Consider the following 27,705-nt stretch of genomic DNA (forward strand, 5'->3'; position numbering starts at 1 on the left):
CCTCAACACACAACAGATTCTGCAACATTTTCTGATGTTAAGACAAACTAAAATTAAAGTTTTGATGTCACTTCAGTAAGGTCAACACACAATCCCTCCAGTGCAAAACACGATGCAGAAACTCATGCAGAGTAAAAAGCTTGGGAATCACTGCCTTAGTCTACACACAATCCCCAGACAGACCCTCAAGAAATATGAAACGAGGGACCCACACATCAGTAATAGAGGTATGAAGGCAAGAAAGTGAACTGGAAACCTCTGGAAGTCAGACTCTACACACAATAATAATAGAGAAATAGAAACTGAAATTCAAAAGACCACAAATGTGCATTTCCAAAAGCTGACATATTCCAATTAATAAATTCAGCATAAAAATACTTTATTTCTACCTTTGTTGTCTGAGCACTTAATTTTGTATATTCACTTTGGTCTTTTATCTGCTTTTTTTTCCCCTTGTATATTCAGGGTTTCCTGTCCATTTGACTTTTCTTCTCTCTCCATGTCCACCATCCATCTTCCCTCTGTGTTCCTATCTGTCCTGTCCAGCATCTCCCCTCTGTATCCCGGTCTCTATCCCTCCCTCCCTCCACGTTCAGCATCTGCTCTCTGTGTCCTTATGTTTTCTTGTATTGTTTGTGACTTTGCTGTTCATTATATGGAGTTATTTTCTCTAAGTCTATGCTTTTAATTTTACTGTAAACTGCTTTCTTTTGTTTTTTTTACAAGTCAGGCAGTCTATCAAGTTTTAATAAACAATAAATGAAAGGATAAACAATCCCTCCCTCTACGTTCAGCATCTGCCTTCTCAATGACCTTACCCTCTCCTATTTTCAGCATCTTTCCTTTCAGTACCAGCACTTACAAGCTTCCATGTCATGTCATCTCATGCATCTCACACCCCATGGGTATAGCCCAGGGCTCACCACACCTTTCCCCATCCCCCACAGGCCAGCCAGCTCCTTCACTATGCAAGCCATGTTGGATGTGCTGATCTCAAAGATCCCTGGGTCCAGCACCCCTCTTTCCCCCTCCGACTCGCAGGTCCAGCGCTTGTCCCCTTTCCTTCTCCATCCCCTCCCGGTTCCAGCATCCCTCTCCTTTCACCCTTTTCTGTTTTCAGTGTCTGTCCTCTTTCCTTCCTCCCTTCCTGATGCCAATGTCCAACCCCTTTCTCCTTCTACCCTCTTGCTCCCTGGTACTGCTACTACCACTAAGGATTTATATAGAGCTACTAGACATACGCAGCCCTGTACACATTATATGCAAGTACTTTCTCTGTCCCTAGAGGGCAGCGCTGTACACATTATATGCATGTACTTTCTCTATCCCTAGAGGGCAGCGCTGTACACATTATATGCATGTACTTTCCCTGTCCCTAGAGGGCAGCGCTGTACACATTATATACAGGTACTTTCTCTGTCCCTAGAGGGCAGCGCTGTACGCATTATATGCAGGTACTTTCTCTATCCCTAGAGGGCAGCGCTGTACACATTATATGCAGGTACTTTCTCTGTCCCTAGAGGGCAGCGCTGTACACATTATATGCAGGTACTTTCTCTATCCCTAGAGGGCAGCGCTGTACACATTATATGCAGGTACTTTCTCTATCCCTAGAGGGCAGCGCTGTACACATTATATGCAGGTACTTTCCCTGTCCCTAGAGGGCAGCGCTGTACACATTATATGCAGGTACTTTCTCTGTCCCTAGAGGGCAGCGCTGTACGCATTATATGCAGGTACTTTCTCTGTCCCTGGAGGGCAGCGCTGTACACATTATATGCAGGTACGTTGTCTCTAGAGGGCAGCGCTGTACACATTATATGCAGATACTTTCTCTGTTCCTATTGGGCTCGTTATCTAAGTTTTGGTACCTGGGACAATGGAGGGTTAAGACATTGGCCAAGGTTAGAAAGCGCTACAGTCGGAATTGAACCCACAGTCCCTCTCATTTTTTCCCCTCACCACTGGTAGTGACACTACTTCAATTAAATCAGCCTGCCTCGGGGTTTCGGGCTTCCCTATGACGTGACTCACCCCCACAACAACAGGAAGAGGGCCAGTGGTGTGCTGGTAAATTTTTAACAACAGGCTCTCTCCCCGGTCCACCTCAGCGCCCCCCCCCCCCCCCCCCCCGTCCACCTCTGCGCCCCCCAAAATTGCAGAGCTGGCTATAGCGGGGGAGGGGGGCAATGCATTACTCTCTCCAGGAAAAAAATTAAATGATCCCAGGTTCCAATCTAATTCATGTTTAATGTGGGATAAAATGCCATAAATAAGTAAATCAGTGGCGTAGCCAGAAGTCAATTTTTGGGTGGGCCAGCGGGTTGGATGGGTGTGCACTACAACCCCAACCCCCCCCCCCCCACACACACACACACACGCAGCGCACAGCACCTTTAAAGTTATCGACGCTGCCTCCACTCACCTTCTCCCACCGTGGCGCTGACTCGTCTCCTGCACTTCATGGTCTCCATCTCCCACTGCCGCGGCAGCGCTCTATCGGCGCTGCCTGCCTGACAGCTGACAGACGCGGCGCAACGACGTCCTGCTCCGGGACCTTCCCTCTGCCGCATGCAATCCACCCTGCGTAAACAGGAAGTTGAATCAACGCGGCAGAGGGAAGGCCCCGGAGCAGGAGGACATCGCGTCGCGGCTGTCAGGCAGGCAGCGCTGATAGCAAATTGAAAGCGCTGCCGTGAGGGTGGGAGACAGATACCGCGAAGTGCAGGAGAGGAGGCAGCGCTACGGCGGGGGTGGGAGAAGGTGAGGATGGGCCTGAGACGAAACTGGGTGGGCCTGGGCCCATCCAGACCCACCCGTAGCCACGCCCCTGAAGTAAATAAATATAAACTTTTAATGTTGAGCACCTGATTCTCAAAGTGAACATATTCCAAACACTATAATGAAAATAAAATGATTTTCTTTCTACCTTTGTTGTCTGGTGACTGTTTTTCTGATCATGCTGGCCCAGTTTCCGATTCTGCTGCTATCTGTCCTCTTAACTCCGTTTCCAGGGCTTCCTTTCCATTTATTTCTTTCCTCCTTTCTTCTTCATTTCTGGTCCTCAGCTTCTGCCTATTTTCTTCATCCTTGTGCAGTTTTTCTCCTCTCTTTCTTTTCCCTCATCTCATCTCCTTCCTCACTTTTCTCTCCCCTCCATCCATGTCCAGCATTTCTTCTCTCTCCCCTCCTCTCCCCTGCCCTGCATGCACCCATGTCCAGCAGTGACCCTCATCTCCCATGCCCTGCATGCACCCATACCCAGCGACCCTCCTCTGCCCTGCCCTGCATGCACCCAGGTGTCCAGCAGTGACCCTTCTCTCCCCTGCATGCACCCATGTCAGCAGTGTACCCTCCTCTCCCCTGCCCTGCATGCACCCATACCCAGTGACCCTCCTCTGCCCTACCCTGCATGCACCCAGATGTCCAGCAGTGACCCTCCTCTCCCCTGCCCTGCATGCACCCATGTCCAGCGACCCCCTCCATCCACCCATGCCCAGCAGCAACTCTCTTTTCCCCCCTGCCACCCCCTCCCGAGCTGTTTTATGAAATTCTTCTTCTCCTCCCTCCCTCCCGATCCGGTCCCTCACCGCGCGCCCGCTTGTTTTTTAAATTCTTGGCTTCCAGCGCCGAGTCGCCGACTGTCTGAGTCCTCCCTTGCCGATTCGCGCTTCAAAATGGCCGCCGAGACTTCAGCTGAAGTCTCGCGAGGCCGCCTCTGGAAGTCTCGGTGGCCATTTTTAAAGCGCAAATCGGCAAGGGAGGACTCAGGACAGTCGGCGACTCGGCGCTGGAAGCCAAGAATTTAAAAAACAAGCGGGAGGTGAGGCGGATCCGAAGGGAGGGAGGAGGGAGGGAGGAGAGCCAGAGCCGGCTCGCTATTTTCAGCAACCGGCTCGCAAGCCGGAAGAAAATTTAACAACCGGCTCTTGCGAGCCGGTGCGAGCCGGCTCCAGCACACCACTGAAGAGGGCTGAGAAGAGCCAAATAGTCAAGACGAACAAGAATAGTGATCACATCTGGGTTAAAGCCAGCCCTTGAGGTATAAGGGAGAGGAGAGAAAGCAGTCACATCATTTTGATACTGGCACCAGCCCTCAGATCCCCTAGACCACCATCAACATGGTAGGCCCTTTCAGGAATCTGGAACTCTTGAGGGTGGGAGGGGTGGGAGGTCTGGAGTCTTTTCCTCCCTAAATGTTTGAAGAGAAACCACATTCCAGGCAGGTAGTGGACGAATGAGACCCACTGAATTATGTCCACTGCTCAGCAATGGCCTGGTACAGGGGTGGGCAGCTTTTATACAGTGGAGGAGTGGCCTAGTGGTTAGAGCACTAGTCTTGCACTCCAGAGGTGGCCGGTTCAAATCCCACTGCTGCTGCTTGTGATCTTGGGCAAGTCACTTAACCCTCCATTGCCTGAGGTACAAACTTAGATTGTGAGCCCTCCTGGGACAGAGAAATATCCAGAGTACCTGAATGTAACTCACCCTGAGCCACCACTGAAAAAGGTGTGAGCAAAATCTAAATAAATAAATGTCAGTGCTACCCCCTAGCAAGACTCAACATTATGTCATAACAGAAATGCACAGAGCTCCAAAGACTTTTTGTGATAGATAAGTAAACATTTAACTAAAAACGGAAAGAATCTGCTTGAGTGGCTAACCTGAAAATATTTGCAGACATTTTCTGTGTACACTTCCCATAGTCTTGGGGGCCACCCAATATTTAGCGGCCCCTGGTCCGGTAGGAAGCTGAGCGTGTTGCTTGGCTTGGAGGTGAAATAGGACTATTCACTTGCCAAACACTGCCTCCTGGCTACTTATAGGAGAACTCTCCAGTACAAGACCAAATAAATGAACTGCAGACACAGGAAGTTATAACAAAGTGTAAAACAATTTACATATATTAAAAAGTGAATATAGGCAACTATGTAAAAATGAGCCTCACGGCTGCTGCCAAATTTGCAGTCTTTGCTGGGGACTCGTGAAAAACCTGCCCAAGGAAACTGGTGTCTGTGGTTTATAACATTCAAGAGCCAGCCACCATGATGCCACGGTTTGCAGCTTTAACGAACGCTTCCTGCTCACTCACAAAATCTGAACAGCATCTGCAACTAATCCACATTTGAAAGAGAAATAGCAGAGCTTTCATTTCCCTGCCTTATTTTCAGAAGGTCACAGAATGTTTTCATGATATAAAATGATGCTTATTCCCAACATATGCTGAGCCAGCACTTTCCTGTTTGCGTTTAAAAGGTCGCCAGAGATGCGCGTTCCAGCATGCCTTGTCTCCATCCTCATATAAATCGCAGCAGCTCCGTGTCTGTGTACAGCTGGAACAGTAAATCTAAGACACACACAGAAAACCAGTAAATCCCAGGGCTGCTCCCTGATCATTCAATCCTCACACTCAAACCTGCCTTTCTCTTCTTGTGTTTTCCCCATTAGACCTTCAAGCTGAAAAATAATTTACAGCATTTTTATTTTGCCAAAAATGTAAAATGCTCTGAAGAGAAATGGGATGGGACTTGATACACTGCCTTTCTGTGGTTTTTGCAACTACATTCAAAGTGGTTTACATATATTCAGGTACTTATTTTGTACCAGGGGCAATGGAGGGAGGGTTAAGTGACTTGCCCAGGGTCACAAGGAGCTGCAGTGGGAATTAAACTCAGTTCCCCAGGATCAAGGTCTGCTACACTGGCCACCAGGGGCGTAGCTATGTGGGGCCACGGGGACATGGCCCCCTGCCGCTGACCCTTTCGACCCCCCCTTCCCGCCGCCACCAACCCTTCCCTGCCATTGCCGTCATCAGGTACCTGTACTGCAGCTGATCTGGAAGGATTCTGTTTCGGCGTCCTCCTGGCGTCCTGCAAGAAGGAACATGCAGGACGTCAGGACGACTCACACAGAAACAGAATCCTTCCAGATCAGCTACAGCAACGCATTGGGCCAGAGACCGGCGCTGAAGAGGACTTCGACTGGTGGGGGTTGGGGACCCCTACCAGCACAGGTACCCGGCGGGAAGGGAGGGTCAAAAGGGGAGGGGCGCTGGGGGGAGGGTCAAAAGTGGTGGTGGTGGCGGTGCCAGGGGGAGGTCAAAAGTGGCGGGGGTTGGCGGTGCCGGGGGGGAGCTAAACTATGCCCCCTCACCTTGGGCCCTGGATCCCCTCCTGCCGAAGTCTGGCTACGCCCCTGCTAACCACTAGGCTACTGCTCCACTAGCAACATTTCCTGTAGGATCTCAAATAGGGAAAAGGAACTGGGACTTGATATACCGCCTTTCTGAGGTTTTTGTAACTACAGTCAAAGCGGTTTACATATATTCAGGTACTTATTTTGTACCAGGGGCAATGGAGGGTTAAGTGACTTGGCCAGAGTCACAAGGAGCTGCAGTGGAATCGAACTCAGTTCCCCAGGATCAAAGTCCACTGCATTAACCACTAGGCTACTCCTCCACTCATTCCACCAATAAGAGCCAACCTCATAAGTGATGTCACAATGGCTTGACTGCCCGATACTTGGCTCACTTCTGATATTGTGATGTCATAAGGGAAAGGGGGAAAGGGAAATGGGACTTGATATACCACCTTCCTTTGGTTTTTGCGGTTTTTGCAACTACATTCAAAGCGGTTTACATATATTCAGGTACTTATTTTGTACCAGGGGCAATGGAGGGTTAAGTGACTTGGCCAGAGTCACAAGGAGCTGCAGTGGGAATCGAACTCAGTTCCCCAGGATCAAAGTCCACTGCATTAACCACTAGGCTACTCCTCCACTCATTCCACCAATAAGAGCCAACCTCATCAGTGATGTCACAATGGCTTAAAGCCCATTGCACTAACCACTAGGCTACTCCTCCACTCATTCCATCAATAAGAGCCAACCTCATCAGTGATGTCACAATGGCTTGATTGCCCGATACTTGGCTCACTTCTGATATTGTGATGTCATAAGGGAAAGGGGGAAAGGGAAATGGGACTTGATTAACCGCCTTTCTGAGGTTTTTGCAACTACATTCAAAGCGGTTTACATATATTCAGGTACTTATTTTGTACCAGGGGCAATGGAGGGTTAAGTGACTTGGCCAGAGTCACAAGGAGCTGCAGTGGGAATCGAACTCAGTTCCCCAGGATCAAAGTCCACTGCATTAACCACTAGGCTACTCCTCCACTCATTCCACCAATAAGAGCCAACCTCATCAGTGATGTCACAATGGCTTAAAGCCCATTGCACTAACCACTAGGCTACTCCTCCACTCATTCCATCAATAAGAGCCAACCTCATCAGTGATGTCACAATGGCTTGATTGCCCGATACTTGGCTCACTTCTGATATTGTGATGTCATAAGGGAAAGGGAAATGGGACTTGATTAACCGCCTTTCTGAGGTTTTTGCAACTACATTCAAAGCGGTTTACATATATTCAGGTACTTATTTTGTACCAGGGGCAATGGAGGGTTAAGTGACTTGCCCAGAGTCACAAGGAGCTGCAGTGGGAATCGAACTCAGTTCCCCGGGATCAAAGTCCGCTGCACTAACCACTAGGAAGGAAAGGAGGGACTGTAGTACGATGATGCTTGACATAGCCAATTATGGTGGGTATAATGCACTGAGACTGAGCACTAGACACAATAATTTGCATATTAAAAAATAAATAATAGTAAACTGAAAGAATGATCAAAATTAAATGGTTTCTATAGGATGAAGTTGTATGAGTAAAGTCAGAAACCGGAAAGAATAGATAACCCAGTATAGAGTTGTGATACATTTAAAATTTAATGCCAAGAAATGCAGAGTAATGCACTTGGGGTGTAGAAACCCAAAAGAGAGATACTGAATAGGAGGGGAGAGATTAGTAAGCTCGACTCAGGAGAGAGACCTTGGGGTGTTGGTGTCGGAGGATCTGAAGGTAAAGAAACAATGCAACAAGGCAACAGCCATGGCCAGGATGCTAGGCTACGTTGAGAGGGGCATAACCAGCAGAAGAAAGGAGGTGTTGATGCCCCTCTACAAGTCGTAAGTGATGCCCCACTTAGAGTATTGTGTTCAGTTTTGGAGGCCGTATCTTGCTAAAGATGTAAAAAGACTGGAAGTGGTGCAAAGAAAAGCTACGAAAATGGAATGGGATTGCGTTGCAAACCGTACGAGCTGACCTGAACATGTATACCTTGGAGGAAAGGAGAAACAGGGGTGATATGATACAGACGTTCAAATATTTGAAAGGTATTAATCCGCAAATGAACCTTTTCCGGGAGAGGGTGGTGGATATGTGGAATGCCCTCCCGCGGGAGGTGGTGGAGATGAAAACGGTAATGGAATTCAAACATGCGTGGGATAAACACAAAGGAATCCTGTTTAGAAGGAATGGTTCCGTGGAATCTTAGCGAAGATTGGACGTCCTTCGGCAGTTCTGCAAGAAACATGTCCTTGTTACTGTACTTTGCATTTATGAATATTCCTTCTATTTCCCGTACCTGGATGTCCGCAACATGCACTGTACTTGAGGAACAACCAGATACATGAGAAGTCCAAAATATAGTAATAAGGACGTCTTTCACGTAGAACCGCCGAAGGACGTTCATATTACAAATGTTGGCAAGTACAGTGAATGTTGGGAACGTCCTTTGGTGGTTCTGGAAGATGGGCGTCCTTTTTTACTATACTTTGGGCATTTTGCACTGCGATAATGGAATGTCTAAGGACATCCATACTATTTTCGATTATACCAACCTGATTTTGGATGACTTCACGAGGGCGTCTTAATTCATACTTGGACGACCTTTCGAAAATGCCCCTCTATGGCAACTAGTTAACAATGCTTGCTTTTCTCTCTCTCTCTCTCTCTATTCCCCCCTTAATACTAAACTAGGTCCTGCTTGCTTTTCCCCCTCTCTCTCTCTTTTTATCCCCCCCCCCCCCCCCAATACTAAACTAGATCCTGCAGTGCCTGCTAGGGTCTATCTGTTAATGCTTTGGTACCAAGTTTTTAAAACTAAGGGGAAAAGACTATGGAGATTAGTTGATAAAATTTGCTTTTTTATATTTTTATTTTGCCTACAATTCCTCCTTTAAACCCCAATCTTTAAGTTCCCAAAGCACAAAGCAAAATAGTGTTCAATGTCCTCTTCTCTCAGAACTTCTCAGAAATATATCCGCTTGGGATGATGGAAACTTATTCATATGGTCAGTTTTAAATTGATCAAGTGATGTCTGAAGACGGAGAGGAACAGGAAGTAAGTTCCAAAGACAAGGCCCCTTCATCCTAAAAATAACATGACTAGTGTGCTTATGGGTTACTTCACTGAGTGGAGTAGAAGTGAAACAATTTTTTACTCATTCCGAAAGTACAAAGACTAGGGGATAATTGAGAAACTTACATAGAAATACTTTTAAAACAAATAGGAGGAAATATTTTTTTCACTCAATGAATAGTCAAGCTCTGGAACTCTTTGCCAGAGGAGGTGGTGGTGGTTAGTGTATCTGGGTTTAAAAAAGGTTTGGACAAATTCCTGGAGGAAAAGTCCATAGTCTGCTATTGAGGTAAATATGGGAAGCAACTGCTTGCCCTGGGATTTGTAGTATGGAGTGTTGCCACGATTTGGGTTTCTGCCAGGTACTTGTGACCTGGCTTGGCCACCGTTGGAAAACAGAATACTGGGCTAGATGGACCATTGGTCTGACCTAGTATGGCAACGCTTATGTTCTTATGATCTAAGTACTATCTAAATACTGCCCACTAACTATTTTTAATTATACAGCGTTCACACGATTCATCAATCAACATACACTATCACTGTATATAACAATTTAATGACTATTATATTAGACCTCAGAGGTGTTGTTGAAGTGAATTTCCACTTTGATGTTATTCACATCAGAAATCAATTTCATATGCCTCTCGTCATTGGTCAAAAATCAATTTTTCTATCTTTTTCATTTTTTTCTTTTAAAACATATAATGATAAAAAGATTCACTTATCTTTTTGATAACTTCAGTTGATATCACTTCAAAGGCTCTCATCAATATACTATTAGTTGGTGATTCTGCTTGTTGAGGTGTTTATAACTCTAGCACCTTCCAATGGCTCATATCTCAGACTACAAATAGTCTTGCGCTCTCAAAGCTCAATTCAATTATCGTCTATGTTCGTTTCTATTTATAAGTTCTTTCTTATTCCTCCGAGCTTATTGAGGCGCGCATTCTAATTGTTGAGATATCTCTTACTCCAACGGCTCACACCAACTTTTTTTCGGAAAATAATTCTTTCGCTCTTAGGTTGATGATGTGATGTGAACCTAAGAGCGAAAGAATTATTTTCCGAAAAAAAGTTGGTGTGAGCCGTTGGAGTAAGAGATATCTCAACAATTAGAATGCGCGCCTCAATAAGCTCGGAGGAATAAGAAAGAACTTATAAATAGAAACGAACATAGACGATAATTGAATTGAGCTTTGAGAGCGCAAGACTATTTGTAGTCTGAGATATGAGCCATTGGAAGGTGCTAGAGTTATAAACACCTCAACAAGCAGAATCACCAACTAATGGTATATTGATGAGAGCCTTTGAAGTGATATCAACTGAAGTTATCAAAAAGATAAGTGAATCTTTTTATCATTATATGTTTTAAAAGAAAAAAATGAAAAAGATAGAAAAATTGATTTTTGACCAATGACGAGAGGCATATGAAATTGATTTCTGATGTGAATAACATCAAAGTGGAAATTCACTTCAACAACACCTCTGAGGTCTAATATAATAGTCATTAAATTGTTATATACAGTGATAGTGTATGTTGACTTATGATCTAAGTATACATGCAGGACCGTAAGGAATAAGATAACGAAAAAGATAAAGAGGTTGTTCAGCATCTAAGATTTTAAAGACAAGCAAGATTAACTGATAAGTAATACGATGGTTAACGGGGAGCCAGTCAGCTTCTTTAAGATATGGGGTATCATGGCCCAATTTATGTGTATTAGAGATAAGGCAGTATTTTGGGTAATCTGTAAGTGGCATCTTGCTGTCAGAGGTTTAATCTAGAACTTAATCAAAAAGTATTTCAGTATGGAAGGTAGTTGTACTTAACTGTTTTGTTTAAGATACTCCACTGACACTGCAAAGAATCAAAAAATTTTAATCAATCAATTCAAGCGATACATAAACAAACATCACGGCATGATAGGGAGGTAAAATTCCTTGATGATGGTACAGGAGCCAACAAGAGGAGGAAAAATTCTAGACCTAGTCCTTAGTGGAGCGCATGAACTGGTGCGGGAGGTAATGGTGATGGGGCCACTTGATTACAGTGATCATAATATGACCAGATTTGATATCGGCTTTGGAGTAAGTATAAACAGGAAATCCAATACGTTAGCGTTTAACTTTCAAAAAGGAGACTATGATTAAAAAAAAACAGAGGAGCAGCTGCAAAGGTCAAAAATGTACATCAGGTGTGGATGCTGTTTAAAAATACCATCCTGTAAGCCCAGGCCAAATATATTCCGTGTATTAAAAAAGGAGGAAAGAAGACCAAACAACAGCTGGCATGGTTAAAAAAATGAGATGAAGGATGCTATTAGAGATTTTTAAAAATCCTTCAGAAAATGGAAGAAGGAACCGACTGAAAATAATAAGAAACATCACAAGGAATGACAAGTCAAATGCAAAGCGCTGATAAGGAAGGCAAAGAAAGACTTTGAAAAATAGATTGCGGTGGAGGCAAAAGCACAAAGTAAATTTATTTTTAGGTATATTAAAAGCAAGAAGCCGGCAAAGGAATTAGTTGAACCACTAGATGACCGAGGGGTAAAAGGGGCGATCATGGAAGACAAAGCCATAGCGGAAAGATTAAATTAATTCTTTGCTTCGGTCTTCACCGAGGAAGCTTTGGCAGAGATACTGATGCTAGAAATGATATTCAAAGCTGATGAGTCAGAGAAACTGAATGAAATCTCTATAAACCTGGAGGATGTAACAGCGCAATCTGACAAATTGAAAAGTAGCAAGTCTCCTGGACCGGATGGTTTTCATCCCCGAGTAGTGATGGAATTGAAAACTGAACTTGCAGAACTATTGTTAGTAATATCTAATTTATCTTTAAAATCAAGCATGGTTCCAGAAGATTGGAAGGTGGCCAATGTAATGCCGATTTTTAAAAAAGGTTCCAGAGGGGATCCGGGAAATTATTATTATTATTTGTTGCTTTTGTATCCCATATTTTCCCACCCATTTGCAGGCTGAATGTGGCTTACATATTACCGTTAGCAGCGTTAGCCGATTCCAGTCTAAACAAACAATGGTATGAATGAATACAAAGTGATAATGTGGTGGAATGAGGTACAAGTAGTGAATTCTCTGTAAACCTGGAGGATACAATGGGGCAGTTCTACAAACTGAATAGCAAATTTCCTGGACTGGATAGTATTCATCCCAGAGTACTGATAGAACTGAAAAATGAGCTTGCAGAGCTATTGTTAGAAATATGTACTTTATCCTTAAAATCGAGCGTGGTACCAGAAGATTGGAGAGTGGCCAATGAAACGCCGATTTTTAACAAAGGTTCCAGAGGAGATTCAGGAAATTATAGTAACATAGTAAACATAGTAGATGACGGCAGAAAAAGACCTGCACGGTCCATCCAGTCTGCCCAACAAGATAAACTCACATGTGCTACTTTTTGTGTATACCTTATCTTGATTTGTACCTGTCCTTTTCAGGGCACAGACCGTATAAATCTGCCCAGCTCTAGCCCCGCCTCCCAACCACCAGCCCCGCCTCCCACTACCGGTTCTGGCACAGACCGTATAAGTCTGCCCAGCACTATCCCCGCCTCCCAACCACCAGTCCCGCCTCCCACCACCGGCTCTGGCACAGACCGTATAAGTCTGCCCTGCACCATCTCCACCTTCCGCCACCGGTTCTGCCACCCAATCTCGGCTAAGCTCCTTGGGATCCATTCCTTCTGAACAGGATTCCTTTATGTTTATCCCACGCATGTTTGAATTCCGTTACCGTTTTCGTTTCCACCACCTCCCGCGGGAGGGCATTCCAAGCATCCACTACTCTCTCCGTGAAACAATACTTTCTGACATTTTTTCTTGAGTCTGCCCCCCTTCAATCTCATTTCAAGTCCTCTCGTTCTACCGCCTTCGCATCTCCGGAAAAGGTTCGTTTGCAGATTAATACCTGCAGATTAATAGACCGGTGAGTCTGACATCGGTGCCGGCCAAAATGGTAGAGACTATTATTAAGAACAAAATTACAGAGCATATTCAAAAGCATGGATTAATTAGACAAAGTCAACATGGATTTAGTGAAGGGAAATCTTGCCTCACCAATCTACTACATTTCTTTGAAGGGTTGAACAAAGATGTGGGTAAAGGTGAGCCGGTTGATATTGTGTATCTGGATTTTCAGAAGGCATTTGACAAAGTACCTCATGAAAGACTCCAGAGGAAACTGCAGAGTCATGGGATAGGAGGTAGTGTCCTATTGTGGATTAAAAACTGGTTAAAGGATAGAAAACAGAGAGTAGGGTTAAATGGTCAGTATTCTCAATGGAGAGGGGTAGTTAGTGGGGTTCCCAGGGCTCTGTGCTGGGACCGCTGCTTTTTAACATATTTATAAATGACCTAGAGATGGGAGTAACTAGTGAGGTAATTAAATTATGTGATGACGCAAAGTTATTCAAAGTTGTTAAATCGTGGGAGGATTGTGAAAAATTACAAGAGGACCTTATGAGACTGGGCGTCTAAATGGCAGATGACGTTTAATGTGAGCAAGTGCAAAGTGATGCATGTGGGAAAGAGGAACCCGAATTATATCTACGTCATGCAAGGTTCCACGTTAGGAGTCACGGACCAAGAAAGGGATGTAGGTGTCGTCGTTGATGATACGTTGAAACCTTCTGCTCAGTGTGCTGCTGCGGCTGAGAAAGCAAATAGAATGTTAGGTATTTATTATTAGGAAAGGAATGGAAAACAAAAATGAGGATCTTATAATGCCTTTGTATCGCTCTATGGTGCGACTGCACCTCGAGTATTGTGTTCAATTCTGGTCGCCGTATCTCAAAAAAGATATAGTGGAATTAGAAAAGGTTCAGAGAAGGGTGATGAAAATGATAAAGGAGATGGGATGACTTCCCTATGAGGAAAGGCTAAAGTGGCTAGGGCTCTTCAGCTTGGAGAAAAGACGGCTGAGGTGAGATATGATAGAGGTCTATAAAATAACGAGTGGAGTGTCATGGGTGGACGTGAATCGATAGTTTACTATTTCCAAAAATGCTAGGACTAGAGGGCATGCAATGCGTCTACAAAGTAGTAAATTTAAAACAAATCAGAGAAAATATTTATTCACTTGTGTAATTAAACTCTGAAATTCGTTGCCAGAGAATGTGGTAAAAGTAGTTAGCTTAGTGGGTTTTAAAAAAGGGTTGGATAAGTTCCTGAAAGAAAAGTCCATAAGCCATTATTAAGATGGAGTTGGAGAAAATCTACTGCTTATTTCTGGAATAAGCAGCATAAAATGTACTGTACTGTTTTGGGATCTTGCCAGGTACTTGTAACCTGGATTGGCCACTGTTGGAAACAGGATGCTGGGCTTGATAAACCTTTGGCCTGTCCCAGTATGTCTTGCAGTTCAGAGCTTCTGGGGCACAGTGAAGAGAGCCAGCATCTAATTGTGTGTGCTTTGGAAGGTGAAATATCAAATTGGCATCATTCCTTGTATTGTAGCTTTATTAAATTACATGAGATAAAACATTCTTTGTTGCCTCCTATCAGATAACAATGGAAGCTTACAAGCAAGATCTCATTTAAATAGCTGGTGTAGAATTCATGCGTAATCCTGCTCCGGAAATGCAGTAATTCCTTTTGATAGTAATGAGGTAATGCACTTGCATGCCTGTAAAGAAAGATCAATAAATAGAAAAAATAGTTTATAAAGCAATTATCTTTTTATTGGAGTAGACATATTAAGTTCCACATTTAGAAGGTATCACTTAAAATATATAGAGAGATGTATTGCTTATTTACTTACATATCACTTAAGAACATAAGTGTTGCCAAACTGGGACAGACTGAGAGTCCATCAAGCCCAGCATTCTGTTTCCAACAGTGGCCATTGCAGGTCACAAGTACCTGGCAAGATCCCAAAAAAGTGCAATTCATTTTATGCTGCTTATCCTAGAAATAAGTACTGGATTTTCCCCAAGTCCGTTTTAATAATGACTTATGGATTTTCCTTTTAGGAAGCTATCCAAACCTTTTTAAAACCCCGCTAAGCTAATTGCTTTTACTACATTTTCTGGCAAAGAATTTCAGAGTTTGATCACACGTTGAGTGAAGAAATATGTTCGCCAGTTTGTTTTAAATGTACTACTTTGTAGTGTAATTGCGTGCCCCCTATTCCTAGTATTTTTGGAAAGAGTAAATAAGCGATTCACGTCTACCTGTTCCACTCTACTCGTTATTTTATAGACCTTAGAAGCTCTTGAAGTGGAGGACATTCAGGCATTTTTCTATCCTTTGCAGGCTTATAATCTGAGTTTGTACTTGATGCACTGGAGGGTTAAGTGACTTGTCCAAGGTCACAAGGAGCTGCAGTAGGATTTCAACTGGGATCCGCTGGTTCTCTGTGCACTCCTCCAGACCAGATAGAGATATAGTATGTCCCAGTGTATCAGTGCTGACTATTCAGGGATTGGTCTGCTGTCGTTACTAGTAACCAGATCATGCCAAAGCAGTCTGAGCAGGGGTACCAGCCAATTAAGTGTCACTGAACATCTTGGCAGAACCTGGTCAGGATGGGTTGTCCAGGTACGGGCTGCTCCTACTCAGTTAACTCACGCTAAATATTGACCCCATATTGTTTGCTGAAGTTTGGAAAGTGGCCGATGTAACACTGATTGTTAAACAGGGATCCTGGGGTGATCCGGGAAATTATAGCCTGGTAAACCTGACATCGGTTCCGGGCAAACTAGCGGACACATAGACAAACATGGTTTAATGGGACAGAGTCAGCAGGAGTTCAGCTGAGGGAAGTCTTGTCTCACCAACATAGTGCAATGGAACAAGTCTCAGTCTTTTCCTTATTCACTGGCATGTAGGGTACCTCAAAGCTCAATCGATTGGCCCCTGAATTATTCAATATTTTTATGGCCCCCTCTACTCTGTCTGGCCCAGTCCTGTACATCCATGCAGATGATATTCAGCTATTGTACCCCATCGTTAATACCATGATTTGGGTTTCTGCCAGGTACTTGTGGCCTGGCTTGGCCAATGTTTGGAACACAGGATACTGGGCTAGATGGACCAATGGTGTGACCCAGTATGGCTACTCTTATGTTCTTATGTACCTCTTGACTGGAAATTCAAGATCTCACTTTCAAACTGGACAAGTTTGCAGTATGGTTTAGCTCACGTGATCTGAAATGGAACCCAGAAAAGTCTTGCAAGAACCTGTTCACGTGAACCGAAAGCCCCATTAGTTAGAAATACCTTTAGTCCTACTGCCAAGGTTTCGGAAGTGATATTTGATCAAAACTTTCATGCTCAGATTTCTAATGTAGTTCAGGAGAGATTTTTATAAATCAAAAATGATATATTCTGTCAGGAATCTCTTTTCCTCTTCAGCTCCCCTTGTTTTAATAAACTGTTTTGTGATCACTCAACTTAATTACTGCAATACTCTTGTAATGGCATACGATTAACAGAAATCAAATAGCTACATATAGTTCAAAACATAGCTGGGACCGGTGCTATTTAACATATTTATAAATGATATGGAAATTGGAACGATAAGTGGGGTGCTTAAATTTGCAGATGACACAAAACTATTCAAAATTGTCAAAACACATGGAGGTTGTGAAAAATTGCACGAAGACCTTAGGAGACTGGAAGACTGGGCATCCAAATGGCAGATGAAATTTAATGTGGACAAATGCAAAGTGATGCACATTGGGAAGAGTAATCTGAATTATAGTTAGCCGATGGTAGGGTCCACCTTGTGGTCAGCACCTGAGAAAAAGATCTAGATGTCATCATAGACATTACGCTGAAATATTTTTCCCAGCGTGTAGCAGTGGTCAAAAAAGCAAACAAGATGTTAGGAGTGGGGAAGTGTCCTAATGGCTAGTGCAGTGGGTTGTGAACCTGGGGAACCAGTTTCGATTCCCACAGGTGGGCAGCGGGTTGAGATGCTGTAGAATAAGCATGTAAACCACCTCGACTCACGCTCGAAAGAGGTGGTATATCAAATGAAGAAAAATGATTAAAATAAAAAAGAACAATTAGGAAAGGGATAGAAAATAATATCGATCCATGGTGCAACCTCACCTTGAGCGTTGCGTTCAATTCTGGTCGCCTATATTCTGATGCGACTAAGATTATCACGGGAGGCTTTAACATAGTAGGTGACCCAAATCTAGATAAAACCTTTAACCCACATAAAATCTCAAGTGAAGATTTTTCCACTGGCTTCTCTGATAGAAGTAAATAGAATCATAAACCAGTTTGACTTAAAGAAATTGCCAGATGAACTTTCTACAGTATCCCTCTAGTAGACAGTGAGTGATGGTTGACTTTTACAGAGATTTCTCCTGACATGTTAAAGCAAGTGTTTTCTAAAGTAAACGATAGTGTCCACAACAATGATACCTGCCATCCTTCTGTGATTAAGGCCTTGTAATTGCTCCACTGTTTAGCCAAAGTGTGAATAAGAGCTTCGGAGAAGGCTATGTTCCTATTTAAGGAAGCTGTGGTTCAACCGCTATTAAAGAAGGTGAAAGACGATGTTAGTCTTATTAAGAGCTATAGACCTATCTCATCTCTACCTTTCTTATCTAAGGTTGCTTAGAGATTGGTATGTGATCAACTAGTAAATTATTTGGATTCCAATAAGATTCTGGAGGTCAATCAGTTGAGATTCAGAGCTCACCATGACACAGAGACATTATTGCTCTCTCTACTTGATGTAGAACATACCGACTTTAGTAAAGGACAACCATTTCTCTTAATGGTCCTTGATGAGTCAGCCGCCTTTGATACTATTTTGTTGACTAGAATGCAGTCTATTGGTGTCTCTGGTGTTGTCCTCAAATGGTTTCAATCTTTTCTGGACGATAGAAGCTTTACTGTCGTACAGGGAAAAGACGTATCAACCTCTCAGTTTTTGTCAACAAGTTTTCCTCAGGGATCGTGTCTGTCTCTACTTCAACATTTTCCTAATACCTTTCTGTGGAGTACTAACCCATTCTGAAGTTCAATTTCGCCTGTATGCAGATGACAAACAGTTCTTACTTCCTATTACTAACAGTATAGAAGATAACCTTATTGAGCACGATTTATAAATGGATGTCTGCAAATGGGCTGAAATTGAATATCAGTAAAACTAAGATTCGATCACTGGCTGCTCATGACTTGAATGATATTCCGTCTGAATTTCAGTTTGATGATGATTTAATCCCTGTTACATCAAACCTAAGGGATTCAGGGATCATACTTGATGAAAAATTAACAATGCAAGATCATGTGAGCAAAACTATCAGGGATGTGTACTTTAAATTAAGGCTAGTAAGGAGACTAAGGAATCCATTAAAGCCCAATAACTTCAGGACCGTTATACAAGGTCTGATAACATCATGTTTCGGTTATGCAAATGCACTGCTACTGGGTCTCCAAAAAACACATATAAAAGCATTGCAGATAGCGCGGAACTCAATAGCCAGAGTATTAACTGGGACTAGCCATTCAGAACATATCACTCCTGTATTGATGAATTTACAAATCGGGAGATGGGCGTCTTTCTCTCAGGGTCGCCCAAATCGGCATAATCGAAAGCCAATTTTGGGTGTCCTCAACTGCTTTCCGTCACGGGGGACGACCAAACTTCACGGGGGGGGGGGGGTGTCGGCACCGTACTGAAGGCAGGACTGGGGCGTGATTAAGAGATGGGCGTCCTCGGCCGATAATGGAAAAAAGAAGGGTGTCCCTGACTAGCATTTGGCCAAGGATAAGGATTTGGCTAGTGGGGTCATCATTGGGTTGAAGAGGATCGGAGAAAATGGTGATCCTTGAGGAACTCCGCAGTCTGCTTTCCACGGTGATGATATGTTTGTATTTGATTTCACTTGATATGTTCTAGTGGTTAGGAAACCCTTGATCCAACTAAGTATTTTTCCGCCGATCCCGAAGTAATCCAGGAGTCTTAGTAGTATATTGTGGTTTACCATGTCGAATTGGAGAAGTATGCTTTTTCCTGTAGCTATTTCCTGCTTGAATTTGGCTAGGAGAGTAAATAGTACTGTTTCAGTGCTATGGAGGGGGAAAATCCTGATTGTGAGTCATGTAGTATAGAGAATTTGTTTATATAGTCGGTAAGTTGTTTGGTTACCATGCTTTCTATCAGTTTGACTACCAGTGGGGGATAGATGCTACTGGGCGGTAGTTGGTGATTTCGTTTGTTTTTTTCTTGGTATCTTTTGGTATTGGGGTGAGTAGGATATTGCCATTTTCCTTAGGGAAGAGACCTTGTTGGAGCATGTAGTTTAGGTGGGATGTGAGGTCAACTATTTAGCGGTCGGGGCGGGTTTTATTAGGTAGCTGGGGCAGGTATCCAATTTGCAGTGAGTGTCAGAGAACCTGTTGATCGCCTGGGTAACTGTTTCGGCAGTGAGGAGGTCGAAGTTTGACCAGGTTCGGTCCGCTGGGTATTCTCCAAGGGTTGGGTCCAAACCATTGATGAAGTTTTCAATATCAGTATTGTCCTGAGGTAACTTTTTGCGTAGGTTTACAATTTTTTCATTGAAGTATTTGGCAAGTTTATCTGCTGATGGGATGTCTGTGTTGGTTGTGGTGACCAAGGTGGTGTCAAGTAGTTTATTCACGAGTTGGTATAATTTCCTTACGTCTTTGTAATCTGGACCGATTTTGGTTTTGTAGTTTGACCTTTTGGTCTGTCTTATTGCGTATTTGTATTTTCTTTATATTTATTTCCATGCGTTAAGTGAGTGTTCATCTTTTGTTTTTTTTCCATGCTCGTTCGAGTTTCCTGGATTGTGATTTTAATTTTTTCAGTTCTTCATTGAACCATGGCATCGAGTTATGCCTCTGTGAGGTTCTTGCTCGTAGGGGTGCTATTTCGTCAAGTATGCTTCTGCATCTTTTATCCCATTCTGTTAGGTAGTGTATGGAGTCCATTTGTGCTGTCCATTCGTTATTGTATATCTTTTGCCAGAATGTTTTTGAGTCAATTTGGCCTCTGGTGCTGTAAGTTGTGTGTTCTTGTATACGGTGAGAACCCTTCTTTCACCATTTTATGGTTAGGTTTAATTTGTAGTGGTCGGTCCATGGTGCTTCTGTCCATGTGAAATCTGTTAATGTTAGGTTCTGTTCAGTGCTTAGTTTGTGCGCGATGAGGTCAAGTGTGTGTCCTTTGACTTAGGTTGCTTGCAAATTTGGCCATTTGAGATCACATGAGTGGAGGAATTCCTTGCAGTCTTGTGCATTGATAGAGTTTGGGTCTTCTAGGTGAAGGTTAATGTCTCCTAGTACAAGTACAAGTACGTTGGAGTTGGTTACACAAGTGTTTGAAATGAAGTCCATGAGGTTTGACTGGCTTTCGTTCCAATTACCTGGTGGTCTATAAAACAAGACACAGTTTAGTTGATCAAGCAAGGTTTTGTTGTGGATTCTGATTGAGGCAATTTCAAGTTCGGTTGTTATGGACTCGGCAGTGGTTTCGATGGTAAAGTGGAGGCGGTAGATTAGGGCTATGCTTCTGCTGCTCTTTTCTTTCCTAGTCCAGTGAGTGATTTTGCATCCTGGAGGGCATAGGTCTAGGATTATAGGGTCCTTTTGATCATGGATCCAGGTTTCAGTGATGAAGGGTAGGTCGAGGTTGTCTGATGTAATCCAATCGGCTACTGTTGTTGTTTTGTTTCCTACGGATCTTGCGTTGACGTAACCCACTTGAATTTTTTGGTATGGGTCTTCTAAGTTTGGTGTTGTGTGGATTTTTATTAGTTGTCGTTTCTTGGAAATGGAAAAAAGAGAGAGGTTTTTTTATGACCACGGTACAAATTTATTTATTTATTTTTGTTACATTTGTACTCCACGCTTCCCCACTCATGGCAGGCTCAATGCGGCAGGCAATGGAGGGTTAAGTGACTTGCCCAGAGTCACAAGGAGCTGCCTGTGCCGGGAACTGAACTCAGCTCCTCAGGACCAAAGTCCACCATCCTAACCACTAGGCCACTCCTCCACACAGTGTGCAGGAAAGACTTGTGTAAGGATAGGCTAAGGCTTGTTAGATTGCTGAAAAGCCAGATGTGATCATAAATACTAATTTAAAGATTGTAATACTATAATATCGTGTCTTTTGTGTAATATTCCTAGTACTAACTTCTTTATTTATTTATTGGGATTTATTATTCATTTATTTAGATTTGGATTTTTGCTCACACCTTTTACATTCAGGTACACTGGGTATTATTATTATTATTGTTATTATTAACCGCCTTTATGAAGAGATTCACCTAAGGCAGTGTACAGTAGGTACAGTTTAACATAAAACTTATCATTTTGTTAACATAGAGGGGAATAATCAAACGGTGCCGGCGAAATACATGGCCGGCGATGTATTTTGGCGGTGCCGCAAACAGCTGGCCAGACCCGTGTTTTCGAAAAAGATGGCCGGCTATCTTTTGTTTCAATAATACGGTTCCAGCCAGCCAAATGCCTTGGATTTGGCCGGGGTTTGATATGGCCGGCTTCGATTTTTAGCGATAATGGAAAGTTATGTCGGCCATCTCAAACCCCGGCCAAATCCAAGGCATTTGGCCGTGAGAGGAGCCAGCATTTTTAGTGCACTGGCCCCCCTGACATGGCAGGACACCAACCGGGCTCCCTAGGGGTCACTGCAGTGGACTTCAGAAAAGCTCCCACGTGCATAGCTCCCTTACTTTGGGAGCTGAGCCCCCCAACCCCCCCCCCCCCCCCAAAAAACCCACTACCCACAAATGTACTGCACCCACTAAAACTGCTCCAGGGACCTGCATACAGCCTCTAGGACTTATTGCTGCTGTATAACTTTGGCACAACAGTTGACACCTGAAGACTAATCTCTCTGAAAAAGTCCTTTCTTGAAATATGCACGTTTACTCACAGTTAACTGCAGATCAGAGGTTGTGCCCCACTGGCAAAGAGTCCCCTGGTACTAAGATTAGCAGTAGGTCAGAGCTGGCACAATGGTGTACAATGCCCTCTTTCAGCACCATTCAAGGTAATAACTAAGTTCTCTAACGTGGGTAACACAGGAAAGGGAACTAAAACTGACTTACAAAAATGGCCACTACCGCATGGACTACAACAGGAAACAAAACAGGGCACACTCTGACCCAGTAAGCAGGGGGAAAGCACCAGGGGAATAGAGCCTACCAACTAGCAATACCTACACCCACCACAATGCATTGCTGATGTGACTCTGCAGTGCAAATAACAGAAAAGGTGTCACACTCACCCCAGAGCCACATCATAAGCAGGAAAAGGCTGTCGGAGGACAGAACACATTCTGCTGTCATGGAGGTGGGTACGGCATTTGAGGCTGGCATACAGGCTGGAAAAAAAGTGTTTAAAATGGGGGGTTTTTTGGTGGGAGGGGGTTAGTGACCACTGGGGGAGTACGGGGAGGTCATCTCCGCTTCCTTCCAGTGGTCATGTGGTCAGTTTGGGCACCTTTTTGAGGCTTGGTCTTGAAAATAAAAGGACCAAGTAAACCCGGCGAAATACTGCTTAACGCCGTATTTGTTTTTCCATTATCGGTGAAAGCCGGCTATCTGGTAGCCACGCCCATACTCGCCCATGTCCCGCCTTTGCTTCGCCGCCGACACGCCCCTTTGAACTTTGCCGGTGAGGCGACGGGAAAGCGGCGATGCTGTCAAAAAAAGCAGCTTTCGATTGTACTGATTTTGCCGCTTTTCCCAGATCGCCAGCCATCTCCCGATTTGTGTCGGGAAATGGCCGGCGATCACTTTCAATTATGAGCTGGATAGTAACATAGTAGATGACAGCAGAAAAAGACCTGCACGGTCCATCCAGTCTGCCCAACAAGACAACTCTTATGTGCTACTTTTTGTGTATACCCTACTTTGATTTGTACCTGTCCTCTTCAGGGCACAGACCGTATAAGTCTGCCCAGCACTATCCCCACCTCCCAACCACCAGCCCCGCCTCCCACCACCGGCTCTGGCACAGACCGTATAAGTCTGCCCAGCACTAACCCCGCCTCCCAACCACCAGCCCCGCCTCCCAACCACCGGCTCTGGCACAGACCGTATAAGTCTGCCCAGCACTAACCCTGCCTCCCTCCACCGGCTCTGGCACAGACCGTATAAGTCTGTCCAGCACCACCCCCGCCTCCCAACCACCAGCCCCGCCTCCCAACCACCGGCTCTGGCACAGACCGTATAAGTCTGCCCAGCACTATCCCTGCCTCCCACCCACCAGCAGCTCTGGCACAGACCGTATAAGTCTGCCCAGCACTATCCCTGCCTCCCACCACCGGCTCTGGCACAGACCGTATAAGTCTGCCCAGCACTATCCCTGCCTCCCACCACCGGCTCTGGCACAGACCGTATAAGTCTGCCCAACACTATCCCTGCCTCCCAACCACCAGCCCCGCCTCCCACCAGCAGCTCTGGCACAGACCGTATAAGTCTGCCCAGCACTATCCCTGCCTCCCACCACCGGCTCTGGCACAGACCGTATAAGTCTGCCCAACACTATCCCCGCCTCCCAACCACCAGCCCCGCCTCCCGATCTCGACTAAGCTCCTGAGGATCCATTCCTTCTGCACAGGATTCCTTTATGCTTATCCCACGCATGTTTGAATTCCGTTACTGTTTTCATTTCCACCACCTCCCGCGGGAGGGCATTCCAAGCATCCACTACTCTCTCAATGAAAAAATACTTCCTGACATTTTTCTTGAGTCTGCCCCCTTTCAATTTCATTTCATGTCCTCTCGTTCTACCGCCTTCGCATCTCCTGAAAAGGTTCGTTTGCGGATTAATACCTTTCAAGTATTTGAACCTCTGTATCATATCACCCCTGTTCCTCCTTTCCTCCAGGGTGTACATGTTCAGGTCAGCAAGTCTCTCTTCATACGTCTTGGAACGCAAATCCCATACCATCCTCGTAGCTTTTCTTTGCACCGCTTCCATTTTTTTAACATCCTTCGCAAGGTACGGCCTCCAAAACTGAACACAATACTCCAGGTGGGGCCTCACCAACATCTTATACAGGGCCATCAACACCCCCTTTCTTCGGCTGGTCACACCTCTCTCTATACAGCCTAACAACCTTCTAGCTACGGCCACCGCCTTGTCACACTGTTTCGTCGCCTTCAAATCCTCAGATACTATCACCCTAAGATCCCTCTCCCCATCCGTACCTATCAGACTCTCCCCGCCTTAACAGCATAACTATAGTAAAATAACCAAGCATAAACAAATACAATTAGTGAGGTAAACTTGAAAACAGTAAACTGAAACCTAATAATAGAACTACTGTGAAACAGTATCAAAAATATACACTTATAATTATTCACTAGATTCTTGATTTGTGACTTCGCTTTGGACCTTACGGGGAGAAGCTACATAGAGGTATATAAAATAATGAGTGGAGTGGATCAGGTGGATGTGAAGCGTCTGTTCACGCTTTCCAAAAATACTAGGACTAGGGGGCATGCGATGAAACTACAGTGTAGTAAATTTAAAACAAATCGGAGAAAATGTTTCTTCACCCAACGTGTAATTAAACTCTGGAATTCGTTGCCGGAGAAAGTGGTGAAGGCGGTTAGCTTGGCAGAGTTTAAAAAGGGGTTAGACGGTTTCCTAAAGGACAAGTCCATAAACCACTACTAAATGGACTTGGGAAAACTCCAAAATCCCAGGAATAACATGTATAGAATTTTTGTACGTTTGGGAAGCTTGCCAGGTGCCCTTGGCCTGGATTGGCCGCTGTCGTGGACAGGATGCTGGGCTCGATGGACCCTTGGTCTTTTCCCAGTGTGGCATTACTTATGTACTTATAAATGCATAACATATTTGTGGGCCATATGAGGAGAGGAGTGATGTCTGGGCTCAAGACACAAAGAGGAGAAGAACGTAAAACAGGTTAAGATATGGCAAGAAACAGGGTTTAAAGGTTTGTAAAAGCAGAAAAGGGGTGTGGAAATGTACTATGAAAATGAATCTACGAAAAACGGTGACAGGGCACAAAATGAGATGTGACATGGTTCTGAAAAGGGTAACTGCTTTCAGCAATGTCTCGCTGATGCCCCATCCAATCCCCCCCCCCCCCCCCCCCCCACCGCCCCAAACATGCCTGACTAAAGCTGTCTGCTTATGGTCTGAGCAATTGTGATCTGGTGCTGAAACTTTTTTTGAGAGTCATAGAACCTCTGAGAGGAGGGCCCAGTGTCCTTTCCACAAAATTATACTAGCCTTGAGTGGGAGGGAATGTGGAGTTACCTGGAGTTTTCAGGAAGGAATGAAACTTGTGCATCAGTGCAAACCCCACCTTAGGGATTACAGGAGCAGCTCCTCATAGCAAAATGCATGGGTTTCCCCTAGTTACTTGAAAGTGAGTTCTAAAGAAAGCTGCCTCAGAGGCTCTGTGTATGTGTGAGTCAGCAGTCTGTTCCCACGGGATCCAGTGAGCACCTCTTTACTGCCCAACCGGTTCCTTTCCCACAGAGGCAGAAGGGCTAGTCAGGTACACCAGGATTTGCAAACCTGATCCCGAGGTTTACACAGGATGCCTTTGACTCACCTCACTGGCCCATGGAGCTAGACACAGGTGAGTGAGTCAGCCCTGCTGTCATCCTTTCACATGTTGGGAAACAGGAAGTGAGATACCAGCACTGACTCAGTTTTGTGAGAAATTACTGCAGTGCTGAGGTGCTGCTCCATAATACCAGCCTCTCAGGGTTTTGGCTAATCTGCTTCTGGAAAATACAATGGCCCATTTGACATGCATTTCACTTTCCACATTGTCCTTACACTGACAATTTCATCCACGGAGACACTAAGCATTTTCCTGCTGAGGGGAAGGCTATAAGTTTAACATGAGTTTAGAATGCACAAGTTTGCTTTGGGAAAAGCATCCCCTGGAGCCAATACCCTGGATAGTGAGAACTTGAAGGGGCAGCAAAGGTGGGGACTGGTCAGGCTCCAGGGCAGGGCTGCCACTGGCATCTTTTCCAGGGGGCTATGGGAGTGACCGTAACATAGTAAATGACGGCAGATAAAGACCTGAGCGGTCCATCCAGTCTGCCCAACAAGATAAACTCATTTACATGGTATGTGATACTTTATACCCGAGTTTGATTTTTTTCCTTGCCATTCTTAGGGCACAGACCGTAGAAGTCTACCCAGCACTGTTCTTATACTAAGTTCTGAAGCTAACATCGAAGCCCCTTAAAATTTACACTCAAGCTTACGTTACAAGACATATGAGGAGAGACTTGTTGACCTGAACATGTATACTCTGGAGGAAAGGAGAAACAGGGGTGATATGATACAGACGTTCAAATATTTGAAAGGTATTAATCCGCAAATGAACCTTTTCCGGAGATGGGAAGGCGGTACAACGAGAGGACATGAAATGAGATTGAAGAGGGGCAGACTCAAGAAAAATGTCAGGAAGTATTTTTTCACGGAGAGAGTGGTGGATGCTTGGAATGCCCTTCCGTGGGAGGTGGTGGAAATGAAAACGGTAACGGAATTCAAACATGCGTGGGATAAACATAAAGGAATTCTGCTCGGAGGGAAGGGATCCCCAGAAGCTTAGCCGAGATTGGGTGTCAGAGCCGGTGGGGGGAGGCGGGGCTGGTGGTTGGGAGGCGGGGCTAGAGCTGGGCAGACTTCTACGGTCTGTGCCCTGAAAATGGCAGATACAAATCAAGGTAAGGTATACACAGAAAGTAGCACACATGAATTTATCTTGTTGTGCAGACTGGATGGACCGTGCAGGTCTTTTTCTGCCGTCATCTACCATGTTACGACGTTACTATCTATTCAGTCAGCTGGATCATTAAAAGGGGCCCTGGCCAAACAGTACATCAACAAAATGGTTCCCTACACCCTACCCCCACCCCCACAGCCAACCTCATCCCAAGGAAACCCCTAACCAGGTGACTGACTCACCCCTTCAACACATCTTTCAACACATTACTACTACTTATCATTTTGATAGCACTAGGTGGGAAAGATAAAACAGACATGAGAATAGGGGTTAGGAGTTAAAGCAACATCAAAAAGGTGGGCTTTTAGCCTAGATTTGAAGACGGCCAGAGATGGAGCTTGACCTACCGGCTCAGGAAGTCTATTCCAGGCACATGGTGCAACAAGATAAAAGGAACAAGCCTGAAGTGAGCAGTGTAGGAGAAGGGTGCAGATAAGAGAGATTTACCCATTTCTCTCTCTAGTGAGAGATTGCTGAATTCTTAAGACTCTTTAGAAAATATTTGTCACTGGACAGAGATTCCTGAATTCTTTTGACTGTGTACAAAATATTTGTCACTAGATAGAGATTGCTGAATTCTTAAGACTCTAGAAAACATTTGTCACTGTAGAGAGATTGCTGAATTCTTTAGACTCTAGAAAACATTTGCCACTGGAGAGAGATTGCTGAATTCTTTAGACTC

The sequence above is a fragment of the Microcaecilia unicolor genome, chromosome 3 (genome assembly GCF_901765095.1).
Source record: "Microcaecilia unicolor chromosome 3, aMicUni1.1, whole genome shotgun sequence".
Classification (NCBI taxonomy): Eukaryota; Metazoa; Chordata; class Amphibia; order Gymnophiona; family Siphonopidae; genus Microcaecilia; species Microcaecilia unicolor.